Genomic DNA, 21,819 nt, shown 5'->3' on the forward strand with positions numbered 1-21,819 from the left:
TGGTTCACATCTATTTTTTAATATTGGCCATAACATGAAAATTATCATCATCACAGGCTGGAACCATTTTTAAATAATTTTTGAGACTTTTTAGTAGGGTCCTGCTTTATTACATGAAAATATACCAAAAAACCCCATTGAAATTGCGCTTGAACGTGAACTGTGATTATTTTTTTATGCACAGCTTGTCAATGAAGTATGGCTCCAAATGCTAATCCATCTGAAAGCACTGCGAGTTTGAGTCGTTTATAATGTACATTTGAAAAAGCAACACGCATCAAATATCTTTCCAGACATGAGTATTTTGTTGGATTTATTTTATCTTGTCCAACAAAAGACAACATTCAATAACATGTTTTTACTCCAAACTCACTTCATAACGACAGTTGAGCATCCTTCTGTGAGATGATGTGGCTTCTTAGGGTGTACTCACACTAGGCACGGTTGACTTATACTGAGCCCGAGTGCAAGCGGGCCAGGGCCGGCTAAACGAACCGTGCCCGGGCAAGAAACGGAGCGATCACACTTGTCAAACGAACCAGTCTTTGGGGGTCAAATGCGCTCTGGCACGGTTCAGAGCGCTTAGTGTGAGTACACCCTTACACAGAATGTTTATTAGTCATGTTTAATCCATCAAAGCGTTTCAATCTTCTTTTTATTCAGCTACAGCGATATGACGCGTTATCTTCTTCTGCGACAGGGCATATTTGGAGTTTCTGCGTGAAAGCACCCTCTGGTTTTCAGATGGAGAAGAATTTACTTCTGATCACAGAGCCGTACAGCTCTGACAAGATGCGCATAAAAATAATCGCCAAATGGTGTGCGATAAAATTTGCGATAAATCACGATATATCATGCAGTCCTGCTTTTTTTTTATTTAAATTCCACAATTTTGCAAACATCTTATTTGCTTTTTTAACATATACAGTACTGTGAAAATGTCTTAGACATGCTAGATTTTGCATCATTTTTATGTTTTATCTTTTTTGCTTTACTATGTCATTAGGAAATATGTTTATATTTCCAAACATTCCTTTTGACATTAATTGTAATAACCGAGTGAGATTTTTGCATGCACATTGGCTTTTTTTAATATTGGCATTATACTCTCAAAATATTGTTTTGTACCACTGAAAAAAAAAAAAAAAAAAAAAAAAAAACCATTCTTCAACCATTTGCTAAAATGCTATTTTTAGCTTTTAGTAACCACCTTTCAGCAATGAATCAAAAACCACAGACATATTACAGCTCTCAGAGAACCATCAATGTACCACTATTCAGTGAAATGAGATGGAAGAAACAGCCTTTCTGAAATCACATTGAATAGTGCCACTCTTCTTCAGAAGAGACAGGAAAAGGCCAAACAATAATCAAGAAATGGATTGAATGCTGATGAATATAGAAAAGTAAAAAAAAAAAGATGAATAAAAGGGGAAAAAAAGAAATAGACAGCTTGAGGGACAGAATGAAGACGCCTCACTCTAGTCTATACGCCCTGATTTTGACCTCTTGTGGAAAAAATTCCAGGCTTTACTCTACATAGTCCTAACAACAAGCTCAAACAAACACAAAGATACACACAGACCCCCAGAACAGCACAAACAGATGAGACATGATGTCTGCAAACCTCTATCTAACACAGATAACAGAGCAGCTATAAACACAGACAACTGGTTTCAGCAGCCCTCCTACAGCCTGACGCGACACTTTGTCTCCAGTCCTTTTACCAGTTTGACAGAGATAAAGCAAACAAAACACGCAAGTATGCAAATACACACTCATTGTAAAAGCGAGGAAGATTTATTACATGGAGACACTTATGCTTGATCATGCACTTGTTTCTGACAAGATAATAATCAGAATTTGATGAAAGGTAAGAATTATTTTAAAAAATGGATTCTCTTGCTTAGGAGTATGGAAATTTGAAAACATTATTTGACAGGTTAGGTATTTTGAAATGAATTTTCAGCTTTGGGAAGGTTTCCAGGGATGCACACTGCCAAACTTTCGCATGACTTGTAGTGTGAAATTTGGAGGATCAGTCTCAGCCTCTCCGTTACAGTATTGTCTCGTCTCATTTAAATTAGGTCTGTCCATTTAATTCATGAGATTACTTCTAAAACTAAAACAATGACGCAATAAAAAATTATTTAATTATGTAATTAATTATGCCTTGTAGCTCATGCACAAGTTCTGTTATAAGGAATTTTCCTATATTGGAGCAATTTAGGCTTGCAGATTCACATCCATGTATTCGTTTAATCAGCTCTGAATGAGCTGTTCACCAAGGACACATTTTTTCCATTCAACTGGACGGTCGGCAACAAAATGGAACAGAATGCAGGGGTCTCGAGATACATTTTTCAATACTGAATTACATTTAACTTAAAAAACAATGGGTGCCAAGTCTGCCTCACTCAGAATGACAAATTCAATGGATTGCTGTAGACTGTGGGCCATTGATTGGCTACAGAGATATAGAAATAAAACAAAATATATGCACTGTAAGGCCAGTTCCTATAATGACTATTCAATGATTCCACAATAATGTATTGAACATTTTTATTAACTGTGATTACTTTTATGCGTTTGGCAGAAGTATTTATCCAAAGCAACTTACATTGTATTGAAAGTATAGATTTTTATCAGTTCATGCATTCCCTGAATCCAACTCATGACCTTTCTGTTGTTAGCGCCATGCTTTTACTGTTTGAGACACAGGGATGCTGTTTTTTTTAAAGATAATTTGATTAATTACGATTATCCATACTAATTTGATTCATTATATGCTAATGCTTTATGAAGTATAATCTAATTTGATTAGTCAAAAATATATATTTCACTTTATAATATTTTATATTATCGACTGGTAGCCCTAATTTAAGCTGATAATTTTCTCAAGTTCATGAGAGACAAGAAGGAAAAAAAGAGACATGAACCTCCAGTCTTATTGAGTTGAATTCCACTTATTGAGTGCGAATGAAAAGGCTCACACTGCAGCGTCTATCTTGAGTGGCTGTCTGGTTTCCGACACTGTGCAGAGCCACTCTATGAGTCCAAAGCCCATCTGACTTCAAGTGTCTCTCTTGTCCTAGACAGCATCCAATAAATGGGACAGAAACACCCCAGCATGTACACACTTTCAAATCTCCCTAACACTGCTTCAAAACAACAACAAATAAAAACATTTATAATTCATAAAATTCCCTCAGGCAAAAAAGGAGAGGAAAAGACATAGTTTGCTCTCATCTGAGATACATTTATTGTTTTTTAAACTTTATATGGCTTTTTTATGCCTGGGAACCATAAAATACATCATCAAAAACATTTTTAATTCTGCAGAGCAGAGAGACATTTCAATAACATGCAAGCCGATCCCAGTCTTCCCACCCTCCTTAACAGCACTCCAGTGTACACACATTAGAGATAAATAGTGAGGGATGGGAAAGTGTAAAAGCAGTCACTGTGTTGTGTAAGAAAGAAACATTATGAGTTTGTTTGGCCATCTAATATTTTCTGCTCCAAACATCAATTTTTCTGTTTTGTTGTATAAATTGCTACCAACCCACAGCAAAATTTATCCTGGTGCCACTGTAAAAACAAACATTAAGGTGTATACGAGTTTGTGTGCGAGTGTTTTAGAGCTGCACGATTCTGGATTCTGAATTCGCATGAATAGATTCTGAATAGACAACTAAATAAAATAACTTTTAATTTACTAGAGATTCTGACAAAATGATAAATGCAGTATTTTAAAAAAATATTTGATTCATTAAAACATTTTTTTTAAATTGTTTTAAATGAATGATTCAATGACTCAAAGACTTCGGGCAAATGCCAATAGGAAGTGAGCATCCCTATGCCCTACTCACTCTGAAGGGCAGAGCCCTTGAAGAGTGGACTTTGGAGGGAGCACTTCCACTTCCACTTGTGTGTCATAATGAAGCCGTTTGGAATGCACTTGGCTGAAGGGAACAATGGAAAAACCACGTAATTTCCTCATTCACATGGAATGTTACCACGAGAATGCTTGGCAGCAACAACAGAAAAAATATCTTATTATTGCTGTTAATATGATATACACAAATAAATGTGCATTTATAATTAAGCTTTTTAAATATGCTTTTGTGTTCCCGATGTGCACTTAACTTTATAAGTCAAGCATTACACAAAGCATTAAAGGCTTAGTTCACTTTCAAATTAAAATTTCCTGATAATTTACTCACCCCCATGTCATCCAAGATGTCCATGTCCTTCTCTCTTCAGTTGAAAAGAAATGAAGGTTTTTGATGAAAACATTCCAGGATTTTTCTCCATATAGTGGACTTCAATGGCCTCCAAACGATTGAAGGACAAAATTACCATTTCATTGCAGTTTCAAAGCGTTCTACGCGATCCCAGACAAGAAATAAGGGTCTTATCTAGAGAAACAATCGCTCATTTTCTAAAATAAAATTTAAAATTATATAATTATATAGTTTTAACCATAAATGCTCATCTTGAACTAGCTCTCTTCTTCTTCTTCTCTATTAGAATTCCAGCAGTGTAGACACTGATAAGTGTATTACTGCCCTCCTCAGGTCAAAGTTTGAACTAATTGTTATATACTTGCACTAGCATATTTTATATGACAATTTAGTTCAAACTTTGACCTGTGGAGGGCAGTAATACACTTAGCAGTGTCTACACTGCTGGAATTCAAATAGAGAAGAAGAAAAAGAGAGCTAGTTTAAGATGAGCATTTATGATTAAAATGTATAACATTTTTATTTTTTTTTTTAGAAAATGATTAATGGTTTCTCTAGATAAGACCCTTATTTCTCATCTGGGATCACGTAGAACGCTTTGAAGCTACAATGAAACTGTAATTTTGACCTTCAACCGTTTGGAGGCCATTGAAGTCCACTATATGGAGAAAAATCCTGGAATGTTTTCATCAAAAACCTTCATTTCTTTTCGACTGAAAAAAGAAAGACATGAACATGACAATGTTGTCATTTAGGAATAAGATCACTTGGGTGTTTAAATCAGAAGTGCAATATTTCAATTAATCTTGCAGCTCTAGACTGTTTTGAGGCATCAGAAATGTAGGAAGAGTTGATTATACAGTATATGGAGATCTGAACCGCCTGTTTCCTGTAATAGGATAGCAGGTACTTAAACAGATTATCACATATTAATTAAGATCAAATTTACCTACGTCTACTACAATTCAAGAAAACGAATCCCACACAGTGTTTAAAACACTTCCTAATGTTTTCATTTGTTAGCCAATGCTTTATCTTTGCCCTGTTTCTTAATCTCGCACTTCGGACACAAAGAAAGCAATTTTGACAGAAACCATCTCGGCTTCTTCCCGTTTAGCCTATTCTCATTGTAAAGAACTAATGAAGGGGCAAATGAAGGTGTTATGACAGCCTAGAATTTATCACGTCATCGCACAAACAGCATGAGATGAATGAACAAAGAGGTGACAGCGAGAAAGAGACCTGGGCTCAGAGAGAAACAAAGAGAGAGAGAAAGCATATTTCAGACAGATCCAAATCCCCAGCATTGTTGTCCCACAAAGAAGGCATTTGGCAAAGCCATTGGCTTCGTCTAGCTCCTGTGGAGCTGAGGTAGTCTGTCTGAAGAGTCTCTGTCGCTTCCTTTTCTCATCTCTGGTGAGCATTTGATTTGACAGACACAACTGAGTCTTGATTTATTCTGAGCAAGTCCTTTAAAACTGCCTTATACACAAATCTGCCTCTAACAGTCATGTATTTATGATCAAGCTATGAATAAGTCAAGAATACTGAGGCAGGCCAGCTCAGATAACAAATTCCAAGGGACATTTTTAGTTAACTAGGCCTAAAGGAAGCGTTTTCCTAATTTGTCGGCTCTACGGGGAGGATGAGCGAAGGCAGAGGTTTGTAGGGCACTTTGTGAGACTGCGGAGACGCTGCTGATGAGTCAACGGCTGGTTTCACTCTCACAGAGCATCAGCCAAACGCCTTGAAAGACACCTCAATATAACAACTTTTCCCTCGCTGCATTTCAACCGTCAGTTTCCAACTCTTTTTCTCTGGTTCTTGGCACCACTGCAACATGTTCAGCCGCTGCCAAACTAGAAACTGCCAAAGTATGTCAACCTGTTTTTTTATGATAACTTTCTTTTTATGAATGAAGAGATTGTATTGTTGGAGATCAAAAACACCATGTATATAAATAACACAACATTATACAACAAGAACAATAAGAGATTATGACTTAATTGCACATGCACACGGACATAATGATAACATTTTAAAAGACAATAGCACATAATAGGATTTTGGATAATGGATAAATGGATAAATATAAGTAATAGCATGGTAACTCTTTATAGGCTAAATTTTTTTTAAACTTTTTTTCATCTATTATGCAATATTTTCACCCAATAATGCCACTTGAATGAAGAACAAGTGTAATCACTGAGAAAATATTATAATATCTAGAATTCATTTAGTTATTCTAAACATCAAAAACTTATAAACAATAAAATTTTTGGCTTCTGAACAATCACTTTCATTTCGGTGCATTACTACTCCAAGGTATTTTACCATGGTATTCTCAATATGCTTTAAATAAAAATGGTACTGGTGTACTGGTTTGGTTCTTGTCCAAATATATGGAATTAACATGTCCTAAAAACCAACTGGTATATATATATTTTTTTTAACGGTTTAATGGATGTACAAAATGGCTGCTGAAGGTTCTCCTAAAGTAAGTATCTGTTCTCTTTTTCAGGTAGCTCTGATGAGTTTGGCAACAAATTAGTCATGTTTCCAAGAATCTCTATCTTACTTAAACAGCGTTTCTGTCTGTTGTTCTTGTTCGCTCTCTGTCTCACACAGATGTGCCCTGACAGCCTCGCATGACTGAGGGTGAACAGAGAAAGAGATGGAGAAGATGAAGGAAGCAGAAATGAGACACAGACAGATCGTGAGATACAGAAGCAGGGGCTGAGGGAGATGTCAGAACTTGGGAGATTGTTCACATCAGCATTCTGCAGCTTCTGGCTTTGAAGAGTCTCTCTCATGGCAAGCTGAAGTGACAGGCACGCCTCATACAGAAAAATAAATCAGAAAAACTGAAGGAAAGATGCAAAGAATTAGAGAAAGAGAAGATGAGACAGTTTCTGAGACATTTACATGCTCACCATTTAGCTTTCTTTGTAAAGCAGGCTTCAAATGCATCTACTTCTTCACAGCAGCTGATAACAACACCTCAGCACAAGCCTTATCTGAACATGCAGCTGTCATGTATTAGGCCAGATGATGAATATTCACTATATATGCTGATGATATGAAATTAAGAAACATTGTGGACATTTAAATTATTTTTAAGTGCTTATTTTTTGGTCATCAAGTTTCCAAAAAAACCTTGCTTTGTGACTTTTAGGTAGGAGTGTCTCAGATTTAAAATTAAAGGTGCAATATGCAAGAATTTTGCAGTAAAATATCCAAAAACGACTAGGCCAGTTTATATATTTTGTTCACTTGAGTACTTACAACATCCCAAATGTTTCCAACTATTTGTAAATCGTGACAAAATTGCAATTTTAACCAAGACTCCGGGACGTGCGAGAAGTCGCCCGTCTATTGCGTCATACCTGCGTTACCCTTGGTTTCCGCTTTTATTTTGTAGAAACCATGGAAACACCAAAGACGCTTTAATAGTTACATGTTTTAATAAGCAAGAGAACAACTGTTTTGATATATTTATAGACAGAAAACTAATAGTTGTTATATAGTTTAACACATTTATTGTTTAAATCTAATTTTCTTGATTTTTTGCGAGTACCATGCTTTGATCTGAAAAACACTATTTTGTGAAGTAGCTAAAATAGCATAATCAGATGCAGTTTTGTTTTTAGTAACAGTAATAAAGCATTTTCTCCATCATACAATACGTTTTAAAATTAATTGCATGCCATTTGTCAACACAAGCCATCCAGCATTTAATATGATATTCTAAAATCGATCTATCTTACTGCAGTGTGCAACAGTGTCTCACAGCAGCCGCTGCGCGAACGCACAGAGTAACGCTATAACATTTTCATCACACTCAAATATATCTAATATGATAAACAGAGCTGTTACCTCGCCGGCGCCAGCGACTGTGGCATAATAAAAGTTCTGCTGCTCGTGAGGCGTGTGTTGCGCAATTGCTCCAGCGGCCTCGTTCAGCTCCCACAACACTCGGTCCTGCTCTGCTTCATACTACAGTAACGTTAATAATCGCATCCATGAACATGATTTCTGCCTGAGTCCTATCTCAATTCTTTTCCACCAGCCATAGAGGTGAAGACCACATGTCCCAAGATTCCGCGCTCAAACTTGGCATAATCAAGCTACGCCTTTATTTTGAATAGGCCTCTAGCGACCTCTAGCGGACAGAAAATATTACATATTGCACCTTTAAGTAGAAAAATGTCATATAAGTTCAAACAATTTCAATAAATTCAAAACTCTGATTCAACACTGCCCTCAAAAAATGCACATATATTAAAATGGTAATAAAAAATTCAGGAAATATTTCAATTAATTACACAGAATTTTTAGATTTATGCATATAAATGAAAAAAAAAAAATTCCGTTCATTTAGTAATTTTAATAAGCAATGTGAAAATATCTTTTCATTCAGTAATTTACATTGCTCAATTTACAATAAGCATTTTGAATCAAATTAGCAATATGGCTTACTGGTAGAATCTAAAGAGAATAGAGAATAGAGATATATATTGTTGAGGATTATTTTACTGTGCATAAATAAAATTCATCAGTAGGACATTTGACTGAGAGCTTTTATAAGTACACTCTGACAGTTTATTGTCAAGCCTGCTTTTATTTGTACAGCACTTTTCACAATATGTGCTGTGTCAAAGTAGCTTAACAGACAATGGGAGGGAACTGCAAAGAAAAAAAAGTTTATGTTGAGCTACAAGATGGAGAACCAGACTCTTAAGATGACAAAAGAAAGATCAAGTTGAAAAAACAACATTTTTTAAAATATTTTTATAAATATATATACATATATATACACAATTATATATGACCAGACTCCCAGCTAACATGAAAAAAGCGACAAAAATCATAAACGAATCCCCAACCTGTTGCTAGAGTTCTACCATGACCCATAATTACTTCAGTTACATAAAGTTAAAAACTCAGAAGAAAAGAGGGCCTAATGTCATATTCCAGTCTCATAACTTCCCAGTTGATTTATGGGATGCAGCACAAGAGCTAAGCATTAGGGGAACGAGAGAAAAAGATACAGAGGGAAAGACAGCAGGAGGAAATGTGTTCACTATTCATTTGTTACAGAGAGAGTGCACGAGGGCACAACTTAGACACAAAAACAAGCCGCAAGCCGCATCTCTATCTCTGTCATAAATTATGGATGTTATCTGATGTCTCCTAACTGCTGTGAGGCTCTCAGGAGGCTTTCTCAGTGGCAGGCCTGGCAGAAGAGCTGAACTTATATTGTAGAGCCTTCCCTTCTCAATGTCAGCTCCAGCATAGGGAGTGCCGTTCAAAAGCATGGGTCATGGACTTGTGCAGTGGTAAAACACATTACTGTTAGATCAGCACACTTTATTCACAGTATGCTTTTAGTATACTTTAAATTATATTTCGTAATCCTTGCTAAAGCAAATATCGTTATAACTATTGCACAAAACTTTTTATACTTTTTTTCAGAGTGCCGGCAACATGTGAGAAGTGCCCATACACAAGAAAAAGTGAGGGTACACTACAAATTAAAATATAGAAGTGCCGGTGTTGTGCCGAATTTCGACTCCCTGCCATTACCCCCCTAATTGAATTCACTACCTGTTTGCCTAATCCTAACCCCCACACTTAATCCTAAAACTACCAGTACTAGGGGGTAATATGGTCTTATTCCTGATTTCGAAACATTAAAATCTGTGTTCTCGCTGCCGCTGATCCAGAGAGAGCTGTTGTCATATAGGTATGAAACCGCTTTACAAACCACACTGTATCGTTGTTTCTGTGTTGCAAATATTAAAATGTTCACAGAAGTACTGAGATAAAAGTTTATAGTTCGGATATAAACACTGATGTCTACAGCAGCGATCAAAAGGTGATTTGCTCCATTTTGAAAGTAATATGGCACTTCAAAACAACAATTGTATTGATTACACCGTTACACCAGCAGGTGGCAACAAGCGACTGATAAAAAAATGTATCACTGAATCATTCAGTCAAGAGATTTTTTCAAAGAGGCTGATTCATCCAGCAATGAAACATAATTCATTCAAACTGATTTTTCGAAATAATTCATTCAAATTAATTAAAGGTGGAATCAGTAGATTTTTAAAAACACTGTTGGAAATTGTTGATATTTGAAATCAACCCAAACAAACCCACCCCTCTCTTCATTGCTCCGCCTCCAAAACTCACCGTCCAATCCTAACCATCCTGCTACAAGTCGGTATCAAACCCCAGCCCGTCCGCTGCTGGCAGGCGAGGCGAGTGCACTATTAATGGCGCTAAGTACCGCATTCTCTAGTGGGCGTCAATGTGCAGTAGTTTAACTGCAAAAAATCTCACTGGCCACTGTTACACACGCAATGTGAGTGGATGTCTGTTTATCACAGCTGACGTGCAACAAAATGCTTCACGAAAAATAAAGCGCAGTTGATGAACGAACGACAAGGAAGCACAAAAAATTAACATACAGTACACAAGAGTAAACACAAACAAGTTTTCGTGGTTAGTCACCAACAGCACAGCAGCCCCAGACAATCAAACCCAGTTTTACTCACATGAGAAGCGGAATCAAAGCAGCCTCCGTGCCTGTTTTCAGGCTTTGCTGCTTTGCTCTCTCCAGTGCTGGAAAGCTTTTCTAATATAAACGCGGTCTTAAAGCACTTGCCCAGTCATAAACCTTCATTCCAGTGATATTCTTTTGAGCTGTTTTGTATTGTGTCCTATCTCTCGTTCTGCAGGTTTTTTTTTTTTCGTATTTTCAAATCTCCCTCTTGCTTGTCCTGTCTCCTCGACCGTCATATGCCCCTAATGCTGAATGGTTAACCTTAATCCAACCTTAATCAAACACACCTGAACAAGCTAATAGGGCTGTGACGGTAGGCATGACAACTGCGCCACCGCGGTGGTGAAGTTGACACCGCGGTCGTGGAGTGTCACAGGCGGTAGTGTGACATTATATATATCTATATATATATATATATATATATATATATATATATATATATATATATATATATATATATATATATATATATATATATATATAATCTCAGAGGTCGCGTTAATCGAAAATTTTCCGTCATTGATGGAATTTTTTTAGAAGTGATGGGAAAAACTCTGCAGCCCGTCTGTCATTTTGACAGATTATGTAGCTTGTATGCAAGCTTGTTGTAATTCCCAACCCTCTCCAGTAGGTGGCGAGTGCACTCCAGTGTGGCAGCAGAGCGCGAGTTCAGTCTCCAGAACAAAATGAAAACGATGCGCTTGAATACACACAGACGAACACCCAGTTTAAGTAAATTTTATAATAATAAAGTTACTTATGCATGCTTAATTAAGTTTTGTTATTTTTCTTGCTGACTAAGTTTATTGTCAACGAATGGCTTTTCTGAGGTATAATGTTACGTGACATAGTTTGCAACACTGATGACTGACGTGATACAAATTTTGGTAAGCTACTGTATCTTTCAACATATTTTTTGATTTTCATTCATGTTTATTTCGAGGAAAGGATGATCGCATTCACTCACAATCCGTTACAAGTGTTCACGATGAAAACTGAGAAGAGACAAAGTCTTTAAAGCAGAACTTGGAAAACTATTTATGAAAGTAAAAAAAGTTACTAAGTCCTTACGATGGTTAAAGGTCCCGTTCTTTGTGATCCCATGTTTCAAACTTTAGTTAGTGTGTAATGTTGTTGTTACGAGTATAAATAAAATCTGTAAAATTTTAAAGCTCAAAGTTCAATGCCAAGTGAGATATTTTATTTAACAGAAGTCGCCTACATCGAACGGCCAGTTTGGACTACATCCCTCTACTTCCTTCTTTAATGACGTCACTAAAACAGTTTTTTGACTAACCTCCTCCCACAGGAATACACAAAAAAGGGGGCACGGTCTTGTTGCGCTCCCACGGAGAAGAGCAAGAGTTGCGTTTGTAGAGTGTGTTTGTCGCCATGTCATCGAATCACAACACAGGAACCGCTGGCACAATCAGAATTCGTTACGTATTTCTGAAGGAGGGACTTCATAGATCAAGGAAGTCATCAGCCCGTTTTTATGACAGTAGAAACAGCGGTATACAGATAAGTAAATTATGTGAAAAATACTGTGTTTTTTTACACGCGAAACTTACTCGCGAAACATGAACACATGTTATATTGCACACTATAAACACAATCAAAGCTTCAAAAAAACATGAAAAACGGGACCTTTAATTGACTTGTAGTGGTGTGTTTGAGGCGAGCACTAACCCCCTCTGGCATGTCTACGCCAGAAAACAGCACTTGCAAGTTGAGCTGCGCCAACCCGACACAATCTCGCCTCATGTTCACGTTCACGCGAGAGTGACAAAATGCTTTATGGTAATTCAAAAACAATGTATATATTATGACTTTATAAGATAATTTCGAAAATTACCCACCTCCATCGGGTGTACTGTATTTGCAAATTACCCACCTCCTCTTTCTTGTACTGTATTTGCAAAACTACTGCGCTGGTGAGCGTTGTAGTCGTTGTAGTCCAGAGCTGTGCTTGGAGTATTTATGACAGTGTCATTCACTGAAGGAACCTGTAGGGGGAGCTTCGCAAATATTACTGAGTTCTGCTTTAACTTTCTTTTCATAATATAAATAAATGCATAGCTATTCCTATTTGCTTATCCTGTAAGTTCGTGAATACAAATGAAAATGTGGACGAAATCAGAAGCTATTAAATGTCTTTTTAAAATATAAAAATTCAAATGACGGGTAATTATTGATTATGATGGATTTTTTTTACGATCCTGTCCATCAAAATGACGGCGAAACGCAAGTCTAACGCAACCTCTGATATATATTATATATATATATATATATATATATATATATACGCACTCACAACCAAACCTTTCGGACCCCTCCACCGCAACACCGGTGGTTGTTGGTGATTTACCACCGCAGTAGTAAAAATTTGCCACCGTCACAGCCCTATAAGCTAATCAGAACCTCTAGTAAATTACATGATATTTTGTTTAGTTTTATTCAGAATCGTGGGAGAATCGTGATCTCTGTTTGAAACAAAAAAAAAAAAAAAAATTGTGATTCTCAATTTTTCCAGAATTGTGCAGCTCTTCACCATAGTATCACAGCGATGAGTTTTAAATGACCATGAATGAAGAGGACGTTTTATAAGAAAATGCCATCAGAAGTGATACCTGTACCCTGGCGAGTGAATTAAAATTTGGTAGACTTTGATGACATTTTCAGGCATCACTGTTTACAATTAGCTGGCCCTTTACATTAACTAACACCCACTGACAAGATTACTTTCAACACAGGAAGGACTGACATAAACAGGAAACTGCAGTTCGGCAAATTCTCTTCAGCAGAGTCAGCTGATGAGACCGTAGAGAAATAACATTATGAAAGCTTTATAGAAGCACTATGATCAGCTGGAAAATATAGACGCACAATATTCAACCAAGATATACAGACATACAATATAAAAACACTATATTCAGCTGGATGTATAAACAACCACTACAAAAGCACTATATATTGTACAGATAGACATACCATTGGATGCGTGTCAGATGAATGGTGAGATTTTTTTTTAAACTAGTACTATCAATCTATCAAGATCAAATCAGCATACAGTACAGCACAAGACAGAAGGAAAGGGGAAAGGAGGCCACTTGTCCTATATGGTGTGCTTTACTCAGGCACAAAAACACAAACCTACAGTTTATCTCACACACACACACACACACACACACACATACAATGTCACAAAGCTCATTTGGTCCCTCAGCTGGGTCCTCTGTCAGGGTCACAGCCATTTACTCTGTCCCATCCATCAGAACAGACTACACATGATCGTTACCCACACACCCACCCTCACAAATACAGCTCTTAGCCTCAGATATATTCTCACAAACACCAATATACACATTTGTTCTTAATTGTATGCCTAATATGCTGAGAAAAATCTCGGTTAATGTTTCCTGTTTCATCACATTCAATTATGAATTACATGAAATTTCGCAAAAAAAGTAGTAGTTTGCATCACTGGTTACTACTGTTGGTCATTTACCATTTTTAGTGTAAAATAGTTGTCAAATATGAAATATTTAGCTACTTACATCTTACCTTTCTTGTCATGCTGGTATTTCTGCTTGGCTTGTGTGAACAGCAGCATATATCCCACCTAGTTTGATTAGCCATCTCAAACATTTTGACATCGACAAGCACTAGAAGACTGCTGAAGCAGGCCATCCTAAAAAATGTTTTGTCATCCTAACCATGGATATCTATATACCTCAGTTCACTGCTTTCATTAGAAACTAAAAGCAATTTGGCTGTATGATCAATGATATTTATTATTAAATGTATTAATATTTATAAAGAGCTTTAAATAAAATATATAGCACATGCAGAATTTTCTAACATTAATGATAAACTAAATCTTATTAAAATCATCTGCTGAAGATACAGATGGGTCATTGACGAATAAGGTTTTTAAAAGTGTAAAAAAATAAAAATAAAAATGGAGATATAATTAATTTTTGAAGATTTATTAGGTGTTAACAATGAGATTATGTGGTTTTTATAATCAATTAAAACTGCTTTTGTCATTTTTTTTAGAAGATGGACAAAATTTGGCACCAAAAAAGTAATTTCGGTTTTACCGAATGACGATATTTTCAAACATTGCTAACAGGCTTATATCTAGATAGCTAGCGAAAACATTAATTTTTCAAAGTTGAGAGAGACTTAATTACTTTGCCTCATGACCATGTGGTCCTTTGCAGGTGTCTGAATGATGTCCCATCCTGTCACACGATATTAAGCGACTTGACTCCGAATAACGTCACTGAAATTAATTTTCCAGATATTCTTTCTCATAACAAAGCAACGACTTTTTAATACCATTTTCACATGTTGATATATGATTTTTTAAAATCATGGCAGAATAAAAAAATACATTTATTACATTTTAAGATATTTTAATCACAAATGAAATGGTTGTATTGGCCTTTGAACGAATGAACTTTTTGACGCTTCAAAATCTTTAAAATACATTTATATGTAGCAAAATATAATTAAAACCTTTTGGATTCAATAAAAGAGATCTAGTTGTACTACCTTACATACTTTGGATGTCACATCTTTGTTTTTTTATTATTATTGAGGCCTTTGGACAAAAAAAAATGACCCGTCACGTCATTGACCCAGATACAGATATTCATATATGTGAATAACTATGCTTGCAAACTCACGGTCAACGGTCACGGACTGGCTTTGATCATTCCAATATGGTGGATAGCTTAAGTATGGTGGCCCATAGAAACAGCTGCTAATAAGGCTCTACATATATCTATGATCCTTACAACAAACACAGCAGTGTGCAGCATAGTAATCTTTGGTAGGTAAAATTTAGCCCCCCTCATTTTCTACGGTGGTTACAGCCCTGTCTAAACCCACTCATAAGCTCTGAACAAAGACCCCTTTGCAGTCTCAAAGAATATTTTGACACCTTTAGCCCTGTTAAACCCTCAAAACAAAGCATATTTTCAAAAGCAAATGTTTCAATTCTTAATTTAAAAAAAAAACCATACTGTTGAAATCCCTTGTGTTATGGAAATGCTGTGCATTTCGGTGTATGCACAGATCGATAAACACCAAACTCTTTAAATATGCCGTTCAGACATGACAGACAGCAGCGTAGGGAGTCTGTGGCGCATATGTACGCCAAAGCTCTGGGGAGGGGAGAAGAAATCCAAACAAATCAATGCAGGCCGAGCCCCGGAGAGACGGGAGCCTCCACCACCGCCAATTACTGCAGCGCAGAAACAAACACAGTGGAAGTGAACTGGAAGAGAAGGCAAAGTCTACTGCTAGCAGGTAAAGCTGTAGTTTTGCATGTGCGTGAGGCCGAGAGAGGGGAACAGGGGGGTCTGGATAGACTCACACAAGCAGGTTTGCTGGGTCTGGCAGCGCAGGCAGGCCACTCTGTAATTTACAGAGGTGGAATGCAGCATGCAGCCGCGGGTGCTAATTACAGAGTGTTCATCTCTCTCTCTCTGACGGTGAGCCAGCCGACCAAAACCAGCCGACTCCCACACTGCTCCGCTGTCAGCTGCAACCTTCAGACAAAATGCAGAAGTGCATGCACACACACATCAGGACAGCTGTTTGGAGAACATCTATGACTCAGGCGACAATCCACTCTACGAAAACCCACATAAAGGTTTAATAGCATGTAAAGAGAATTGTAATAGACCCCATTACAAAGCCACTGAAAATGGACTACCAGTACTTATAAGGCTATTCATCTCTCTTGACTGGAATCTTGTCCTGTTATTTTTTTAGCAGCTACTGGTCAGGTCATATAGCATGCTCTCTTGGATGGCGCCGATCTCTCCAGTCATGTCACGTGTATTGATGCCTGTGTTCGTAGAGAACGAATCCTTTGAAATCCATCAATGAGCTTTATCCTTTCCGCTAAGTGAAAATGCACGTTGTGTCCCAATTATTCATATGCAAGAACTCTCCCATTAACAAAGAAGCACAAACCCACACAGAAGTATTAAATTCCACCACATATGCAGTGTATGCACTACGCACACCTCCACAGCAAAAGTGTCTGTTCTGCTCACTAATCATATTGTGTTTAATTACATGAGTTGGATTATACTGGAGAAACACAAGGTCAGCAGGACAAGAGCCCAGACTCACTTAGGGAAACCTCCACCCCATCTTGTCGAATTCAACAATACAGCATTTTAGATGTGAACGAGACTAAAATTAAGAAAGCAGAAAGAAATGGATGGAAGACAAACCGTTTTAGCTAAAACGAAGCGCTTGACAGATTTGTTATGAGGTTTTGCCAGACCTCATTCACTGAGATGAAGTGCTAATTCCAATACTTGCTGTCTCATGCAAACATGGTTTTGCTACTTACTAATGTCTTTTCTAAATATGATTATAGCTTATTAATGCTTCCGTTGGAAAAATGTTACACCAAAAGTACTGCAAACAAAAATCAAAAAGAAGTATAACCTCTTTAGTTGACTCAACTGACATTTAACTAATGGGCTTCATTCAATCACTACCAAGCATTAAATCAGCAGGGTCGGGTTTAGTTTAAAAGGGTTATAGGTTAATAAGTGTTTATCCACCATAATCGTTATTGTGCTCGAAAGCAGTTTACCTATGATAACACCATCATGGTAATAAGCTATCACGTTGACCGATAAGATTAATTTTTTTTTTTACGTTCTATGTTCTCTATTGCCGAGGAGAATTTGCAGACTAATTTATTACGAGCTTTAGTGAAGCTGTTTATGCTCAGAGAGATAAGGCTCAGATTAAACGCTGTCCTTTATCAGCATGCAGCACATTCAAAAGACACTGTTTAAATTTAATTAATTGCCCAGAAGACAAGGTGCAAAGCAATTATTTTCCATACTTAGACATTCGTGTGAGGATATGGACAATAAGGACAGTAAGTGGGAACATATCCAGCTTTTTGTTTTGCCTCTGGTTGCGTCTCAAAATCTACTGATCTGTCTACCTAGACAGCTTTTTAGGCATCAGATGAGTCAGCTGAGCCAACCCGGAACACGCCTATAAAACCCAAAATGCAAATCACTAGATTTAGAGACATAAGCTGTGTATGAAATCGCCCACTCATTCACTAATCCCTACATAGTATATGGTGGTTAAGTGCACTGTATCAGCAAGGACTGACGTAGCCATTGATCAAGTGAGTCGAGGAGGGCTACCTGATGATGACCCCAGAGAATAATGAATGAATGCCTGTTATGTTAATGGACCGTCCAGAAAAATGGCCCATTAATATGTAGAAAACCATCAGACTAGCATGAAGACCAACACTGCATCAATATTACAATTTATATATTATTAATCTTTAATTGAAGTTACTTCTCATACAGATTAGTTAGCCAGCATATTTTAGGGTTTCTCTCTTCTAGCTCCTCTCTAACAGTTAGTTATTTAAGATGATGCCTTGTTTTCTTTTTCATCTGGACTTCTAAGCTAATTTATCTCTCAAGTTTTATGCACAGCATATATAGAAAAATATTAATAATGACCTCTGAGGGTATTTTTATTATAGGGCATAGTCATAGTAACTGTTTTTGGAGTAAATTACCTATTCTAACTTTTGTTATAATGAAAAGTGACCACGGAGTGACATGGGTAAGTTTTGTCATGGGTAAGGGTGAAATTTTACAGTTAGTTAGCAAGCTATACTTTTTTGTCTGAAGGAAATTGGTCTTGGATTCTGAAGTGGTAAACAACAAATGACAGCACAGTTCAATACAAAACACAAAATTAGTACAGCAGATAATTACCACAGCTATTATTCAACATTAACATAAACCTAACAATATAAAATATTGATACTTGTATGAAAGACTTTTGTGTAACGATACATGGTGGGACTCTACATGGTTTCCTTGGTGGTAAATATAAAATATAGACTACATATTTAAAAACTAGTAGTATATTAAAAATATCAATGACAATAAAGTCAGTGCATAACATAAACACAGAATTGTCATTTAAAGACCTGGGCATAAAAATCAAGAGCTAGTCATATGCAGCTGAATGGACCTGAACATCTTAATTAGCTATACTGGGTCTGAAGATGCATTTCTCAACTAAACTCTATGCTTCCTTTCAGCATTGAAGAAAAAGAAAAAAAGAAGAAGAAAAAAACATCAACGCGTGGGATGCTGTTGCACAAAAAGTTGATCAACGGAGTAAATTATGTAGTGATGGACATAATTCAATTTCGCGGATAAAAATAAAATATCGCAAATTCAAACAACACAATTCTAAATGAGCCCTTTCTTTCTCCAGTATTTTGTTGGGGTGACTGGAGCATTGGTCTTGGCCTCGATACAGCACATGAACTTTCATAAACCTACCTGGATGATGTTCAGCTGAAGGTGCGGCCCCTTCCGAGAAGACTGCTGCTTTTAAAATGTGAAAATGCGATGTTATTGCTTGTGCCCTAACAGAGAAAAAAAAGACACAACCAAGTTTTCTTAGAAAAAAAAAAAAATGTGTTCGGACTTTAGACTGCGGACAGTAATCCAAGTGACTCTTCTTGGTTTTCGTCTAGGGTTTCAGGACGAGACGCTGTGCAGCGCGTCTGAATCTCAAGCACCAAACATACACGGCTGTTTCACTCTCAGCTGTCTGTCTCCAGCTCCAGCAGACAACAAAAGTCCACCCTTTACCGTAGTGTGTGGAAGAAGAGCGCATAAGAAAGAACGAACGCGTTTGCTGTTATTCATTCATTTATTTAGCCTATAAGTAGCCTATGTTGTCACTATCGGACACTGAGGAAGTTGTCTCCATCAAGAAACATTTAATAATCTGGTAACACTTTACAATAAAGTCTCATTTGTCCTCATTAGTTAATGCATTAGCTAACATGAACTAACAAAGAGCAATAGCTATATATTTTAAAGCATTTATTCATCTTAATGTTAGTAAAGAAATTTACTGTTAAGTCATGCTAGAGTGCAACAAATGTTAAAGGGATAGTTCACCCAAAAATGAAAATTTGATGTTTATCTGCTTACCCCCAGGGCATCCAAGATGTAGGTGACTTTGTTTCTTCAGTAGATCACAAATGATGAGTTTTAACTCCAACCGTTGCCGTCTGTCAGTCTTATAGTGCGAGTGAATGGCAACACAATTTTATAAAAACCCTGCGGCTTGTGATGACACATTGATGTCCTAAGACACGAAACGATCGGTTTGTGGGAAAAAAACAAACATTATTTATATCATTTTTTACCTCTAATACACCACTATCTCCAACTGCGTTCAGCATTCGGTTAGTGAGGTATGATCGCGCTCTGATAATGAAAGTAATGTCTGGTACTCATTGAAGTATGCGCGCGAGACATCACTTCTGTTTTCAGAGCGCGATCAGACCTCACTAAGCGAATGCTGAACGCAGTTGGACATAGTGGTGTATTAGGAGTAAAAAATTATATAAATAATGTTCGGTTTCATGTACAAACCGACTGTTTCGTGTCTTATGGTGCGTTCACACTGGACGCGAATGAAGCGGTAAGCGCGAGTGATTTATATGTTAAGTCAATGCCAAGACGCAAATTGACATCCTTTCCGTCGCGATTTACGCGAAAAATCTGAACTTTGGCAAATTTCCGTGCCGCGTTAACCAATCAGGAGCTTGCTCTAGTAGTGACGTGACGTAGCGAGCTGAGGCAGAAATTCGAAACAACAATGGAGGACAAAATCATCGCTCAATTTGGGCTATATATATATTTACATATTAAGAATACAAAGATGACCAATTGAGCTTATTCGCTGTAATTTACAATTATTTCCCCACTGACAAGTTTTGTTTATTCAGAGGAAGTGTGCAGAAAGCAGTGGAAGAGTCTGGAACACATAAAGGAGCAGGAGAGCCCCTCTCATGACGCGAATTTGCGTCTGTTGTGAAGGGATTTTCACGCGCGAATGAAGCGAGTAAACTCAAAATGTTCAAGTGTCCAACTACGCGTGAATAGCGCAATTTATTCGCGCAAGTCGCGTCTGGTGTGAACGCAGCATTAGGACATCAATGCGCCGCCATGAGCTGCAGGGTTTAATTTGGATTTGTCTATGCACATTTTTTGACTCTTATAAATTGTGTTCCCATTCACTCGCATTATAAGACCGACAGACGGCAACGATTCGAGTTAAAAATCATCATTTGTGTTCTACTGAAGAAACAAAGTCACCTACATCTTGGATGCCCTGGGGGTAAGCAGATAAACATAAAATGTTCATTTTTGGGTGAACTATCCCTTTAAAAAAGCCTACAACTTCAGATTTTAAATATGTATTAGTAAATGCTGCAATTACTATTGACTGTTAATAAATGTTGTGTTTGCTCATTGTTAGTTCATGTTAACTAACTGTAGTTAACTAATGTTAAAGGGTTAGTTCACCCAAAAATTAAAATGAATTACCTTCCAAACCTGTAAGACTTTCGTTCATCTTCGGAACACAAAGGAGGATATTTTTAATGAAATCTGAGCAGTTTCCCTCCATTCTAAGCAACTACCACTTTGTCGCTTCAAAATGTTCATAAGAGATTGTAAAAATAAATAAATTCCATGAAGAACCATAGATACCAATAAAGAACAGGACAAGCGTCCTTTAGATTATTAAAATGTTCTTCACATTAAGAAAGGAATGGTTCTTTTAAGAACTGTTCACTGAAAGGTTCTTTGGGGAACGCAAAATTGTTCTTCTGTTACATCACTGCGAAAAGCCTCTTTAGGAATTTTTCCATTATTATTAATATTATTGTTATTATTATCTGTGGGTAAAAAAATAATGGAGAATAACTTTCATATATTTGACACCATGCAAATCCAATGTGTAATGTATCAGCTGGTACCTTGAAAGCATCTTTGTTTCCAGTGGAACTGATAAGAAAACCTGTGTGCTTATACTCATGGAAAGTGCCTGAAGTCTAAAGTCAGCCAATCAGATTAAAGTTTACAAGACTGAAAAAGTGCATTTATG

At 37.0% G+C, this 21,819-nt stretch overlaps 1 protein-coding gene across 3 annotated transcripts in view; it reads right to left on the minus strand.

Moving 5' to 3' along the window:
* Window positions 1-19,453, minus strand: part of dok4 (docking protein 4) — a 59,567-nt gene extending 40,114 nt beyond the window's left edge. For 2 of the 3 annotated variants that reach the window (XM_067400843.1, XM_067400841.1), the window contains exon 1: window positions 19,191-19,453. The gene's annotated coding sequence lies outside the window, so the exon portion shown is untranslated. Of the gene's footprint in view, window positions 1-2,939; window positions 3,092-3,872; window positions 4,009-19,190 lie in introns of those variants that run through there. The other variant, XM_067400842.1, reaches the window with a different exon arrangement.
* Window positions 19,454-21,819: the final 2,366 nt, after the last annotated feature.

This window comes from Chanodichthys erythropterus, chromosome 11 (genome assembly GCF_024489055.1).
Source record: "Chanodichthys erythropterus isolate Z2021 chromosome 11, ASM2448905v1, whole genome shotgun sequence".
Lineage (NCBI taxonomy): Eukaryota > Metazoa > Chordata > Actinopteri > Cypriniformes > Xenocyprididae > Chanodichthys > Chanodichthys erythropterus.